The 15,450-nt window shown below is 48.1% G+C and overlaps 1 protein-coding gene across 2 annotated transcripts in view; it reads right to left on the reverse strand.

Moving 5' to 3' along the window:
- Asap (ArfGAP domain of ASAP) overlaps positions 1-15,450 on the reverse strand; it is a 167,486-nt gene that overhangs the window by 115,924 nt on the left and 36,112 nt on the right. The gene's annotated exons all lie outside the window — the stretch shown is intronic.

Here is a 15,450-nt window from a genome sequence, read left to right on the forward strand (position 1 = left end):
ATATATATATATATATATATATATATATATATATATATATATATATATATACACACACACACACACACACACACACACACACACACACACACACACACACACACACACACTGAAAAAAGTTGATGCTGCTTCCAGGTAAATATCCACAGTGAAGTAGACACGTGCACGAAACGACGAAACGATTTATTTGACATTTCAACCGAGGGTCCAGCCTTCATCGGAATGTGTGTGTGTGCGTGTGTACTTGATGCTATGATGAATGAGACACGTGCGTGGGCTCAGTCAGCTTACCTTTATTCTTTGGCATGGGTGTGCAAGCTTCGGTATGAGTTGCATTTGACTACACCGTAGGCCTAGCTTCCACTACGACACTAACCTCGCACTAAACGCACCCACAAGAACTTTTAAGTGTAAATGCCAGGGTGCTGTGTGCCACAATGCAAAAACATCTGGAGACTTTCCCGCTTCCCGATTTGCTCTAGCCAATGGAAACGCTGGATTACACAAGTGAAGTGAGACTGCTTGGAGCCGACTACTTCTCCCCGTGTTTGTGAGGTGAGTACCCGTTGTATTGCGAGTGGGTTGAGTATATCGCCGCACATTTCGTGAAATGGCTGACTTAGCCACGCGATGAAAAGCAGTTTGAGCGAACTAAACACGACAACGAGCACAGTATAAAAATGAATCGGGCTTCGTTCGACTACGCCGGGCTATGCGAGCAAAAGCTGGTTGAGTATGCTTATTTATCCTCCTAGCCAAAGCGCAGTTCACCAATTGAATGATATGACTAGTTGAATGTGCGGTTCTTCATGCATTCGCTATCTGTGCTTTATCAGTTTCCCGCAGCATTCGTCACAGAAAACACCAGGCTTGTAAACCCCCTACAGACACTCGCGTTCGCGTCTTCCTTTGCTGGCAGATGTTCGCGTTCCTGCAATTTCACCTCGGTCGCTGAGGAAAGCCATTTGGAGAGGCAGACAGACAAGCCGATGATCCCATTCCCTGTAGACTTTTATAGTCTTGCACAGTCGCAGCACAACTAAATTTTGTGCGGAATTGCCATGGGGTATTCGTTTTTCCCTTCAATGACATGTGCAACCGCACCAAAACTCGCTCAATAATTGCAAAAATATTTCTATTTAATAACATAGAATGGGACAGATTTACTGTTCGTGTCCATCTGTCCTTCTGTCTGTCTGTCAGTCCTGAACGGTGCAGTATATATGCACTAAGCAAGTCAGTTGTTGGCCCATAACTCAAATATGCCCTATGTGCTGCATCGTTATTTTTGTCGTCCTTTTGTTTCATAACCAGCCACACAGATGATTTGATATCGTAAGCTCACTTTTTATTTAGTGGTTGCAGAGAAAATGTGTATGGACTCCCTATATGTGGTCAGCGCCATGTATGACTTTTCACCTTGCTGGTTTATTGTAGGCTTACTGCGAGGACGCAAGCTTCCAGTAAAGAACGCAGGACAATTTGAAGAAATAGGGACAGATGCCGTTTGGATGCTGTTTGTAATAAAATCTGACCGGGAAAAACTTGGTTTGTATTTTGTTTGTCTTTTGTTGCTCCCCTTTGCTTTTCTTCTATCCTAATATGCAGGCTTGTGGGGGGAGGGGGGGGGGGTGGTGTAGTACGATAGAGGGCTCCACTATTTGCGGGCAATGCTTAAAGTTTGTAAGGTTTTTAAGCTGTCCATTGTACAGATTCGTTCACAGGAACTAAATTTGCTGCAGTCACGAACATGTCTTTACTGTTCTACAAAACCGCGGCTAACTTCAGAAACCAACCCTTTAGCCTTCACAATTTGCTATACATATATATATATATATATATATATATATAAAACTACCACCTCCTTGTTGAAACCCACGCTGCCTTCATTGTAAATGAGAAACCGCTCAGAACCAACATGACGACCCGTCAAGTATGGCGGCCGTTTTAGCCAGTTTTAAGCAACCATGGTCGAAGTTGTCAACACCCTAAAACACGGAGACGCGCGCACATGAAGGCTCCCTAGTCCGGGGATATCAAGTAGAGCTCTGGTTGGGGAAGCTGGAGAGCGTAAGAATGCTTTGAACGTGGAAACAGATGAAAACAGCTGGCATTCTTCTGAGGAATGAACGAGGGTCGAACGTCTTGCAGAATCAGCAGTCCGGATTTTGTAGGCGGCATATTCTTTGTTGTGATGATACACATTCCATGCATGCGATTTGTGAACCTATTGACCGAGGCTGATTGGGTGCTGCCGGTGTTTCCGCAGAGTACAAAAAGGTGGTTTTTTCGCTTTTCAAAAGTTTTCTATAATGATGTCGCAAATGTTTTGATCAAAGACGCAATCTTGATCTTTGGTGTAGAATGTGTTTACAACGATGTGTCTTTCTGTAATGTTCTTTAAGTCGTGAGAGTGATTACGATGAACTCTTTCGTCGTTGTCCATGTTGTAGTACGTCGTTTTTTGGTTTCATCAACTTGCTTCTGCTGGTCTTGCTGTGGAAAGCGCGTTTTACGCATTATTTTCTGAGCTGGAGCTTTGTTTGCTTCGAAAGTTCATGTAGCTGGTTCAAAACGGGCTTGGCAGGTTAATCATGGTGTCCCAGGTTTGTTAGCAAGTCCTTCGCAGGCTTCTACAACGCCAACCAATGCAGGTGTTTCTGTCGCAAGGCAATGTGCGAGGTTTTGTGCATCTGAATCTTTTGTATTTACAAACTGTTCATCGTAGATGGTTCCGTGAAAAGAAGTTGTGTCGTCAGAAGTCGCACCTGCGCTTTTATTTTCATTGCTGGCAGTGATGCTGTGTGCTGAAATCCCATCACTTCGACTTTGTAGCTGTTGAACGCTATATGCTTCCGCAGATAACGTTGCTTCACGATATTTTGATTGCGAATGTATCTGTCCTTGTGGAAGTGTTAAGCTGAACACCTTCAACGAATGCGATTTCTTTGAACAGTCGTGGTTTACTTTGGTTTCGTGCGCATTTGCCAGCTCATCATGCACAAATGCAATCATATTAAGAGGTTCACTGAGAGTTTCATCAGCAATAGAAATGTCAGCTGATGCTAAGCCATGTGGGCCATGTGTACAACACGATATATATATTGTAAGGAAGCGAGCGCGGCGCCCAGGCACTGGCGCGAGCTCAGCTAGTGTGAAGAAAGGACGAAGTAGAATAAGAACAGCCGGCCCAGGATCGGGTGTTGTCTCTTGTTTCTCTCTTACAATGGTGCAGTCGACGAAAAAGAAGTCTCGCGTCGTGGCTTTGTCATCCAGGACAACCGCCAACGTGCAGCCGCGGTAAGCGCCGCCTGAGGACGACGTCAAGGCCTCCTTGGCGGCTCCAGTACACGTTACCGGTACCATTTCACGACAAGAAATGCTGCCCACGCGTCCTTGACCATGGATTCTGCTGTAAGCACAGGTCGACAAGCGAACCCTGCAGCTCAAGCCGCCTGTCCTTACCCTCGTGGATCATCGGCAGCGTGGTTCTCTTATCGTAAGAATGCGGTTTACGCTTCCTCGAACATGGAGTTCACGACCCGACCACTGCTGCACCTACCCACCGAATCAACCGCGGATGGCGTCCATGTTTCCTCGGTGGTTCCAGGGTACCACTTGACAGACGGCAGGCTATAACCTTCATCTCAGAATGCGCATGGGTTGCTCTCTTCTGAGAATGTCGCGCTCGCTTTCCGAGGCCTGCATCCCGTGCCCGGTCCTCTTACAACGAATGAACATCCAAGAGACACTGCTCAGGCTTCTTTAGATGTGCATGACACCACCGTGAATTCTGCTAGCATCACGTACTCTGCAAACGCGAACCAAAGCAGTTCAGAAGCCTCATGCAACAGTGCCATGGAGCTGCGGCGTACCATCGCATGACTCCACGCCACGGTCAACGCTGTTAGAGCGACGATCTCCGCCCAGTTCCCTGCCATCTTACCAATTCTGAAAGCAAGCAAGCACATGTTGGATGCAGTCGCCGCACAAGACCTTCTTATTTGAGCAATGCAGAGAGCTGCGGTGCGCCCTCCTGCAGCTCTCAAACCAGATCGGCTGCTTCGATTCAGTAATCTCTGCATTTTCACGTGCTGACCCACCATCACCGGCCGTCAGCGAACCACCGGAACGCGACGGGTTCTCGGACGACGCCATCGATTGGGTGGCTACCACTAACGCTCTCAGAGCTCACAATGGGTGGAGCAAAAATCATAAGTGGTGCGTAGCCATAGACCGCCTTCATAATTCTGCCGCGGTGTGGCACAGGTACGAAAGCATGCAGCAGGAACCGTGGGTGGAATGGAGCTGCAAGCTGATTGCTGCTTTTGGCCGGACTGCCTCCAAACTCTCTGCCAGCACCGAGAACAACCTGACCCCTACCGAGGATGGAGTTCAAGAAGGGTTCCATCTCGAGGCTCCAGCTCGCTACATCAGCTTCCAGAGTCGTCGCTGGTACCAGACCCAAATTCATCTCGGCCATCAGCCACCCCGTCTTCTCTCGTGGGGCGAGATACAGAGGGGCACAAGGCAGCTGGGCCCTTTGCCTATGTGCCTACTACCATGCATCGAGCTCAAGTACGGGGCTAGCTCTATGCATTATCGCAGTCATTCAGCCAAACAACAGGCAACAAGACCACCCTTGAGCATCAGCAAATGGCACTGCGGCTTTCAAACGCGACACCTCCTGGGTACGTGGTGTCGTCGGCCCCTGTCCTGCCGCATGGGTCACGACATGACACACGCTACCGGTCTACGATATCAACAGTTCCTAGTGTAGAGAGGAAGAAGATTATGTGCCGCAGTGGGTCTCGCCTTTAGCGAGAGAAGCCAAGCGCGAGTGTTTGCCCTGAGTGCTGTGATTCCTGGGTTCGTTGCTGCCGGTTGATACGGCAGACACGAAAGTTGTCGGGCCATCTCCTCGCGCACATATCGTTTGATTTCCGACATGATTGTGTTGTGGTCTCCACTTAGGGTCAATGACGCGAAAGTTTCGTCGGTAGCCGCTTTCCGCCGTGTCATGACCCGTTGTTTGCGCAATTCCTTGAAGCTCTGGCAAAGAATGGCGAGTTCGGAAGTAGTACGGTGCCCTTGGCCAGCAGCATCTGGAAGGCATCGTCGTCTATCCCCTTCAAGATGTGTTTGGTCTTGTCTGCTTCGATCATTGAAGGGTCAAGGCGCTTGCACAAGTCGAGCACATCCTCGATGTAGCTTGTAAAACCTTCCCCCTGAAGCTGTGCGCGTCCCCGTAGACGCTGTTCAGCACGGAGCTTGCGTACCTCGGGGCAACCGAATACATCGGTAATGCGTAGCTCAAAAGCACCCCAAGTGGCGAATTCCGAGTGGTGGTTGTTAAACCAGAGACTCGCTACCTCTTTCAGGTAGAAGGGCACATATTGCAGCTTCGCTTCGATGTGTCGTCCCACTTGTTGCTTGCGCCTACCTTTTCAAATGTCGACAGCCAATCTTCTACGTCTTCCATCGGTACCATCGAAAAAAGGTGGATCACACACGCGTAGCGCAGTGGGCACGATGACCATCGGAGGCTGGGTCGTACCTTGCTGGGTGTTTTCTTCAGCCATTTCTGGGATGGCAGGTAGTTTCCTGTTGCGGAGTTCCAGGTCGAGTTACCCAGCACCTCCACCACTCTGAAATGGGGTTTATTGGCGCAAGTAGTACTTGCACAGCAGGTCTATTGATGCGGAAAGCGGGCGGCAGCAACGGACCCAGGAATCACAGCACTCGGGGCAAACGCTCGCGCTTGGCTCCTCTCGCTAAAGGCGTGACCCACTGCGGCACATAATCTTCTTCTTCTCTACAATCCTCTGGATCAACGGAACCAGCTAATAACCCTTCTCCACGAATTCCGTAATTCATTTGACCTTCCTCAAAAGGCACCGAGTCAAACTAACACCGTCGCTCACACAATCTACACTGGAACGCATCCTCCTTTGCGGCAACACCCCTACCGCGTATCACCCAAGGAACGAAGTGTAATTGCAGAGCACGTGGACAATATGCTTCAGCGCGGTGTCATCAAGCCATCTTCTAGCCCTTGGTCTTCACCTGTTGTGCTAGTGAAAAAAAAAGACGGTTCGATTAGATTTTGTGTCGACTACCGGCGACTGAACAAAATTACACGGAAAGATGTGCACCCTCTTCCTCGCATTGACGACGCTATCGATTGCCTACAAGGCGCCGAATTCTTTTCTTCGCTGGACTCACATTCAGGTTACTGGCAGGTTCCGATGGCAGAGTGTGACCGTCCCAAAACAGCGTTCGTTACGCCGGATCGCCTATACGAATTCACGGTTATGCCATTCGGTCTGTGCAATGCACCTGCAACATTTGAACGAATGATGGACAATAATTTACGCGGCCTTAAATGGCAGATATGCTTATGTTACCTTGATGATGTTATCGTATTTTCTCCCAATTTCCCTACTTACGTCGACCGTCTACGCACAATTCTTCAGTGCTTTACTAAGGCAAACTTCCAGCTTAACCTAAAGAAGTGCCGTTTCGGGGCTCGCCAACTTACTATACTTGGTCATGTTGTGTCAAAGGATGGAATTTGCCCCGACCTGGACAAACTTCGAGCCGTAGCCAACTTTCCGAAGCCGACTTCACTCAAAGAACTTAGGAGCTTCATCGGCTTGTGCTAGTATTTTCGCCGTTTCGTCCACAACTTTGCATCAATAATAGCCCCACTTACGCAACTGCTGAATGGTCCAGCTAATCTTTCTAACTGGACCCCGGCATGTGACGAAGCCTTCTTTACACTGCGCCGCCTGCTTACGTCGCCACCCATTCTACGCCATTACGACCCAAGTGCCCCCACTGAAGTGCACACAGACGCCAGTGGCGTTGGTCTGGGAGCAGTACTCGCGCAACGAAAGCCCGGTATTCCAGAGTACATCGTCGCATATGCAAGCCGCACACTCACGAAAGCGGAAATGAACTACTCCGTAACTGAAAAAGAATGTCTCGCAATCGTTTGGGCGTTAAGCAAGTTTCGTCCTTACTAGTACGGACAGAGTTTAGACGTTGTGACAGACCACCACGCACTTTGTTGGTTGGCGTCGCTAAGAGATCCTTCAGGTCCCCTTGGACGTTGGGCTCTTCGCCTACAAGAATTCGACTTTCGTGTCGTCTACAGCTCAGGATGAAAACACTCTGATGCGGACGCCCTCTCACGATCACCAATGAGATCCAGCGCAGACCTGCATTCGGAAGCACACTTTCCCATCGCTCCCATTTCCGTCTCAAGCATGTCGTCTGAACAGTGGAAAGACCGATAGATAAAATTTCTCGTTAACGTTCTTTCCGACTCCTCAACGTCTGCGTACCCACGCGCTCTTTGCCGCCAAGCCACACGTTTCGAGATACGGGATGCGCAACTATACCGCAGAAACTACCACGTGGATGGTCGTAAATGGCTCTTGGTTATACCATGCCACATGCGATCTGATGTCTGTGCAAATTTTCACGCCGACCCACATGCTCACGCTGGTGTGTTAAAAACATATCACCGGATCCGCCAGCGTTACTACAGGCGTGGTATGTACACCTTTGTACAAAAATACATTCGGTCCTGTTCACTATGCCAACGACAAAAGACCCGGATTATTACATCCTCTACCGGATTATTACAGCCTCTACCGCCCATTCACCCGGATTATTACAGCCTCTACCGTGTCCGGCGCGCCCTTTCAACCGCGTTGGCATCGATCTATATGTTCCCCTTCCGTACACTGCCACTGGAAATCGATGGATCCTTGTCGCGGTCGACCATCTCACGAGGTATGCTGAAACAGTTCCACTACCTACGGCTGGTGCACGTGACGTTGCCAATTTCGTCTTGCGACGCTTCGTACTGCGTCATGGGGCACCACGTGAACTACTGAGTGATCGAGGGCGTGTCTTTTTATCCGAAGTTGTACAACAACTCCTTCGGGCATGCCGCACGGTGCACCGCACCTCTACAGCCTACCACCCACACACCAACGGTCTAACTGAGCGCTTCAACCGAACACTAGGAGACATGCTCGCCATGTATGTAAATTCCGACCAATCGAACTGGGATGTTATTCTTCCATTTGTGACTTATGCGTACAACACCGCGATGCAGTCAACCAGAGGCTTCTCTCCTTTCTTTCTTTTATATGGGCGTGAACCATGCTCCCTCCTTGACACCATTTTGCCGTATCGTCCCGACGTCTCAGAGTTCAACCCTCTCTCTGAAATCGTGCACCACGCTGAAGAGTGTCGTCAGTTGGCCCGATCATTCACCTCGGACAAGCAAGCACTCAAAAAAGACCACCACGACCGCGACCAGCAAGTCGAGACTTTTGCCGTGGGCTCGCTCGTCTGGCTCCGACTGCCCTTCCACTCCCCAGGTCTGTCCTCTAAGTTTGGCCCCAAGTTTCACGGTCCTTATCGCGTGGTCGAACGTCGATCTCATGTCACATACGTGATTGAGCCGGTCACGCCATCTACAGAAAGGTGACGCCATGGTCGTGAGGCTGTCCACGTGAGTCGTCTCAAGCCCTATCACGACCCACTCCTACTCTCGTCACCTTGACTTGCCAGGATGGCTCGTCTTCGTCGCCGGGGTATTGTAGAGAGGAAGAAGATTATGTGCCGCAGTGGGTCACGCCTTCAGCGAGAGGAGCCAAGCGTGACCGTTTGCCCCGAGTGCTGTGATTCCTGGGTCCGTTGCTGCCGCCCGCTTTCCGCATCAATAGACCTGCTGTGCAAGTACTACTATCGCGCCAAAAAACCCCGTTTCACCAGTGATACCAGCGAGGTCCGTCTTGATCAATCTGAGTCATTTGTTCGGACCCTGCAGTCATTGGACGCATGCGCAAACACTCGTCCTTTCCCGAAGGACGTCTTGGTAGAGGAAACAAACGTGCCAGCCCCGGTCGAGGTCATGGGAATCGAAGGCACGTTGAGGCAGAGTGATTCTCCAGCTGGCAACATTGCTTTCGACTGGGACAGCTCTAACGCACGCATCACTTCAAGGCCTGCTAGCCCGACCACATCGAGGTGCACTACACCAACAGTGCTGCAAGACCATGAAAATCCCCTGCGCCCACTGCAGAACCTCGAATCAATGAAAGCTCCTGCTTCGGCAGCGCTGTACATTCCACCTAACTCGCACAATTGCAAGTTATCTACGCGAAGTGGATGCACTCCTTCGATGCTGCGCAGACGTAGCGTCGGGTTGTCAAACACGCGGTCTGCGTATGGACACAACATGCTAGTTCAGTCGCGTAGCGTCCGCCGAGCATCTCCAACCCTGGGTCCAGAAACGCGCCGAGAGAAACAACAGCGGCGGCAACAACCTTCTTGCAACAGCCAGTGCCGACTTCCCGATTCATTGTTGACAGTTGACGTGACGTCGCTTCGGGGCAGAGGTGGACAACTGCCACAAAGCCAATGTCAACCCTCGAAATGTTCATCAGTTGGACCAGACAAGCTGCCATCACCACCAACCCTATCAACACAAAATCGACCTCAGCACTACAGCGAAAGCAGCCCTCCAGAGTTATCTTCACAAGAACATCCAGACAGGCTGCCACGCTGGAAAGATCGATCGCCGAGGAACAGCCAGTGCAGACAACCAGAGAGGTTGTTACTGCTGACGATAAATGATCCATGACGGCTGCACACAAGGCATTGTGAACAGAATGACATACTCGCAGCGTGGTCGAGCGTAAGGACGCGAGCGCGACGCCCAGACACTGGCGCGAGCTTAGCTAGCGTGAGGAAGAGAAGGACGAAGTAGAATAAGAACAGCTGGCCCAGGATCGGGTGTTGTCTTTTGTTTCTCTCTTACAATATATATAGTGTGAGCGCTGACTATGTACTTCATCTTCATCTGTATGACCAAACCATTGTACTGATCATCATCGCATGTCACGCGGGCTGGCTCTCTGGCTCGTGCGTCTGGATTAAAGAGACAACCTGGTTACTGCCATACCGGACGTGGTCTCATAAGTGGTAGAGCTGCTGGGTAACCACGTCGTTCATCCTGCTGACAAGGGCGGCAGAAACGGGATATATGAGCCCTTATGCCACAGTAGCAGATGGGGCACGGAGGACACCATGTAGAATAGTGGCATGGCCTTGGCACTTGTCTCATAATATATATACAGCGATATCCCGTGGTACTCGTGGATATCGCTGTTGCCGGTGGCTTGAAAAACATTAGATAAACTGCTTCTGACATTAAATAACTCATGATTGAATAAAGCGATGCTTGAAGTGTCCCATTTCTGCAAGGCAAAGTCTGTTTCTGAACCACCAACAAGATATCAAGTCGGTGATGGAAGGCCATTTCGGAAGTAAACAGTGGCACCGGTCGTTTCGGTGAACCGGTTCGCTTCATTCCCACCTTTGCTCTTTACCCACACCGAGGGAGGCGCTGCAGAGCCTGGCGCTGTCAGTCAATGCGGGGAGAAAACTAATTACTCGAGTGTTTACCCTTTTGCTGTCCCCTTCAATTTGCCTTGAAAACGCGTTGCTTTGCTCGCACGCTGCACGCGTTCTGCACGTGTTTTTGAGAGTTTCGCGTCACGCGCTGTTATGGTGTATACGCTTCTGCCCGCGTTTAATAGGATCGCCGCAATTGAGGATTTTTTTCCGCGGGAGCAATTTGATAAAAGGGCAGCGATTGCTCAGCCATGTAGCCGATGTGAAGCAAATTACTGGTGGGTGCGAGAGGCGTCCCTAGCAATTCTAAACCACTTGAAAGTGTGACATCGAGCAAAACAGAGTTCTCTTCATCTTGCATTGCTGGGTCATCTTGAGCAATACCTTGCGGCACAGCCTGCTCCACGGAATTTCGTGCTGATCTGGCTGGCCTCACAGAATGACGCTTCCACCAAAGCAAAATAAGGTGGTGGCAGAGATTAGATCGTGCCGTTCACAACAGCATTCATACGTTGGAGTTTTTTTTTGTTCAGATATTGTACAGTGATCAATATTGAGCATATATGTAGTGCACCAGATAATATTTTTTTATCATCTTCAAGTATAAAATGTACAAGTCTGAAAATGAGTATACGTTTAAGGGTTTTCCGTGATCCTGTTAGTAATGCCTTACATTCAGAAAATAAAACAAGTACTGCATATGAAATCAAACTCTATGAAAACATGTATGATGGCAAAATGCCCCATTAAAAAACACGTGCAATTGTGTCCATCTGTGTGCACAGAAACATTTTATACGAGAACTTCACGGAGATAGCTACGTATGAAAACTTATTGATTAAACATTTTGCATTGTCTGTTGCTTAAATCATTTTTACTTTGTATGAAAGCTATGAAAAAAGCAATGTGCCTATTACTAACCGCGTTCCAATCTTACTCTTAAAATGTGGTGGTGTGAAAGTGTCATGTTTGATCAAAACCCTATTTCAGCTTTACTTGATAATTGCGCATACGCGGAACGAATTCTCGCTGAGCTTGAAATGAGGAATCAAAAGTCCCAAGAAAATGGTTTAAAATGCATAAATAGTTATGCGCAGCACTGCCTATCATACCTGTGCACCGTTTCTGCGTGAGGTGCCCGTTTATTGTAAGCCGCATGAAACACTGTCGGCACATATTAAGGGTGCAGACTTGAGTCCATTTTTGCAGTTTCCCACAAAATGTCTGCTACAAATCATTCTCCAAGTTTTTGGCAACCACACACTTCCGTCAGCGCTGCGTAGATATAAAAAATATATAACCACATATCACCAATACCACATGTGTACACAGCTTCAACTACTACGTCCCCAACAATATCGAATAATAGTAGCAGCATAAAATATTTCTTTGCAATTTTTTAATGGTGCTCTAAAGACGGATGTTGAAAATTTATACTTTTAAGATGGGGACGTGCATCTCCCAGTAAGTCGATAAATTAGAGGAACGGTGACGCAGGAATTACACCCGTTATTTTGAATGCATTTTGCGCCTGCTAATTTTTATGAAAAATTTGTTTACTTGCTTTTTTCAGCGCACTGCTTTAATCCATTCCTATCGTCTGCTTGTTACGTACCATCGGTTTGGGAATCGGTAGAATTTCACTGGTGGAGTCAACCCCTTCATGTTTGCATAGTTATTGTGACAGTTGACGACGCAGCAATAGTTCCCCCTTTTCTATTGGGTGACATCGAGGAACGAGGGACGTTTCACGTGCAGCGCGCGCTTCGCAAATGCGTGGAAGCCAAAGGGAGCGGAAGAGTCGGAAGACTCTCCTATTGTGCGCTTTTTCTGGCAGGGGAAAGGCAAGTGCTGGCGTCGCCAGGCAAACTTGAGCGGGTCTCCCCTATTAAGGTCATCAAGAAAACCAGTTGCACGTGCAAAACCGTCATATAAGCGTACAAGGTCTTATGCTGGCAAAAAGAAGAGCTCCACATTGAGCTCACGTTGCAAAATGAGCGGCGCTACCAAAAACGTCGGCCTTGCTAAACCTATGTGCGGAGTCGTCAATGAATGTGGGCTGCAGTGATGTTTGTCACTCGCGAACTTGGAGCTTTGTCAGCAATGTTATCACAGAATGAAGCTTGGCTGTGTGATGTTTGTTTTGTGCTTAATAAAGTGGATACAATTTCTTCCAATATGCAAGCTGAGACGCTGTATGTGGCCGGAACCTGAGCGCTGAAGGGTCGTTCGCCCATCTGTCGTGAATCTTCGTACGGGACATGCAACGTCACATGCCGAATCGAATACCGAATCACACCGGGTGTCCAGCACATATGCACGCATTTATGTGTTCTGCACGCACGCTTTCACCCCGTATCCTGCTCTGGTGTAGCAAGCAGCGTGTTTTTTCAACATAACGAAGACACTCCTTTTGCAAGCAAGCGGCCTCGCATAATGCTCCAGCGGCGAATGGCAACATGACTCACTTGTAATGCTGTAACTCTGGGTGGTTTAACCTTTTGTGGTCCAAAACTTTTACCCGCTTTCTGCCTCTACCAGTCCGAAACTATGTTGCCAGTTTCTGGTACCGCGAAGAAAAACACAAACTCTGGAAGAAAAGCTCACGGGATATTTATTTTTTCTTCTGCATTCTACAGGCAACTTTAGCAATATGTGGGCAGGGTATGATACTTCTGGGTGCACCCAAGTATTGTTACTGCAAGTTTTACAGAAAAACAAAGGTGTGGTCTCTACCACAGTTGTCGTCGTCTTCGTCACTTACTCTAGCCGAATCACTGTCATCACTGTCTGGTGGAGCACGTAAATCTCTTCCTCACTTGAGTCATCCTCACTTTCACTAAAAGCAGCACCACCATAAAATGCACGCGGTGAAAACGTGGCCATGCTTCTCAGCGAACTGTGCGCGCGAGTGCTTACACTCCATGCTGAACATAATGCTGCACCCTGGTGCAAGAGAATAAGCAAACCTCAATAAAGAAAGCTAACTTATTTCTTACGAGATGGCACTTCATCTATTTAAAAAATGCACGTGACTAACAGGGAGACAACCACGAAATTTAAACCAAGAACACAGTTGTCGGGCCGTGCCCAACAGCAAAGAGTCAAACGCGCGCAGTCGAGCAGATATCTGCAGATGACAGTGGTAAGGTTGTCAGCGATGAGTGAAAATGGCACGAACCAATGTATGTGTGTTGTTGGGAAAATGCACTTGGCTGGCGAATTTGACCGAAGTGTGTTCCCCTTGTGGTTATGCTACCGTAACATCACAAAGTTCTGTAATAAAAAAAAGTATTAAATTAAGGTGTCAGCTTCACCATCTGACAGTGCTGAGCTATAATAATTGCCAGAAATTTATGCCAGCTATTCAATAGAGAGCTGTCGCTAGGAGTCAAGAAAAATTTATTCAGCAAAAAATATTTCAAAGGTCTGCCACTTGTATATGCCACTTGTATAAAGTGTGGAGGTGGCCGTCTCAGCCAGTTTCCAGCAGCTTTGGTTTTGCATGTATCATTGTACCAGATTCAGGGCAGCATCTAGTGTCACTAGTCACCCCTATGGCGTTTCCGTCACGTGCACATGGGTACCGTCACGTGCGCATCATTGTACCAGATACAGGGCTGCATCTAGTGTCACTAGTCGCCCGTCTCCGGCACGTGCGCATCCTCACACCTGAATAGAATGAGGATGAGCTTACAGTGCTAGGATGACAGCACCTCAGCATCAAGCTCTGACAGCGACGATGTTTTGCGTCAGCCTGAGACATCCACAACCATTGATGAGTTTGTTTTATGTACGGCCTCAAGTTGTCTCCTTTGCCGTAAGTGCTTTGCTGCTGACATCGCTACACAATCTTATGGGTCACTGCAACCCTTTATGAGCATGGTCAGAAACTCTGATGATCGGTAGTAGAGGCTCCCGAGAACACGGTAGCCAAATGTTATAGTGCAGCACGTGGCCTAGAATTCACAATAAATCATCAAATCAGCTAAAAATAGCTTTTTCTTCTTTCGATAAATCATGGAAAACACTCAAAAATCACTCGCAGAAGGCCATCTATTAGCCATTGGCTGATTTGAACGCTACAGGCTCAGCAAGTGGCTACGGGCGCGCTTGGTCGTTACAGGGATCGTCGCGGGAGGTTGCGACTTTTCCACGCGCTCACGCGCGATCGCACTGAAAAAGACGCATATTTAAAGGAACAAAAAGATAAGGTGCCGAGGGTCACGCACATGTGACGTATTTTGTTGCCCATTACATGCCCCCCTGCTTAGCTTCCAGTGCTTTCATCGGGACAAGAGAAGAGAGAATGCGATTTCAGCATGCGACAAATCTTTGTAACTTCGCTCATATTGGACGCATACTTAAAATTCTTGCGTTGTTGAATTCGTGATGCAATAAGCTGTTATAGTGAATCTATTCCATGGTTACTTAATGTTTCAGGGCCCTTTTATAGCTACTCTTGTCATGTGCAAGGTGCACACATCGCTGAGGCACAATCTACTTAGCAGTAGAGCTTCTCCTTACGACAAGAAGGCTACTGGAGCACATCTTGGCTTTGACTACGCAGGAGTACAAGAAAACTTAGAACTATGCACGATATTATTTTTTCTTTATACAATGTGCAAAAATACAAAGAAATATGGTTGCATGCATGTATCGGAACGCCAACCTATGACGAGTGAGGTGGCTCATGCAAAGAGGTCCCGCTAGACGAAACAGCAAAGTTCACTGGACATCTTACTGAAAGAGGGATCATTCACATCACGGGCATCCATCCATATTGGAACACTTGCAGGCTCTTATCGCAAAAAAACAGGCATTTACTAAAAAAAGTGTACGAGTTCACTTGTCTGAATTCAATAGGTTACTAGAGTTCACTTGTGTTTCACGAAAAACGAAGCAATGCTTCACTGCATCGCACAAGCAATGAAGCAGTAATTTGGTTACGATTTTTTGGACTATGCGAATAGAAACATTTTGTACAACACTTAGTATTTTTTATACTGT

The sequence above is a fragment of the Rhipicephalus microplus genome, chromosome 5, assembly GCF_043290135.1.
Source record: "Rhipicephalus microplus isolate Deutch F79 chromosome 5, USDA_Rmic, whole genome shotgun sequence".
Taxonomy (NCBI): Eukaryota; Metazoa; Arthropoda; class Arachnida; order Ixodida; family Ixodidae; genus Rhipicephalus; species Rhipicephalus microplus.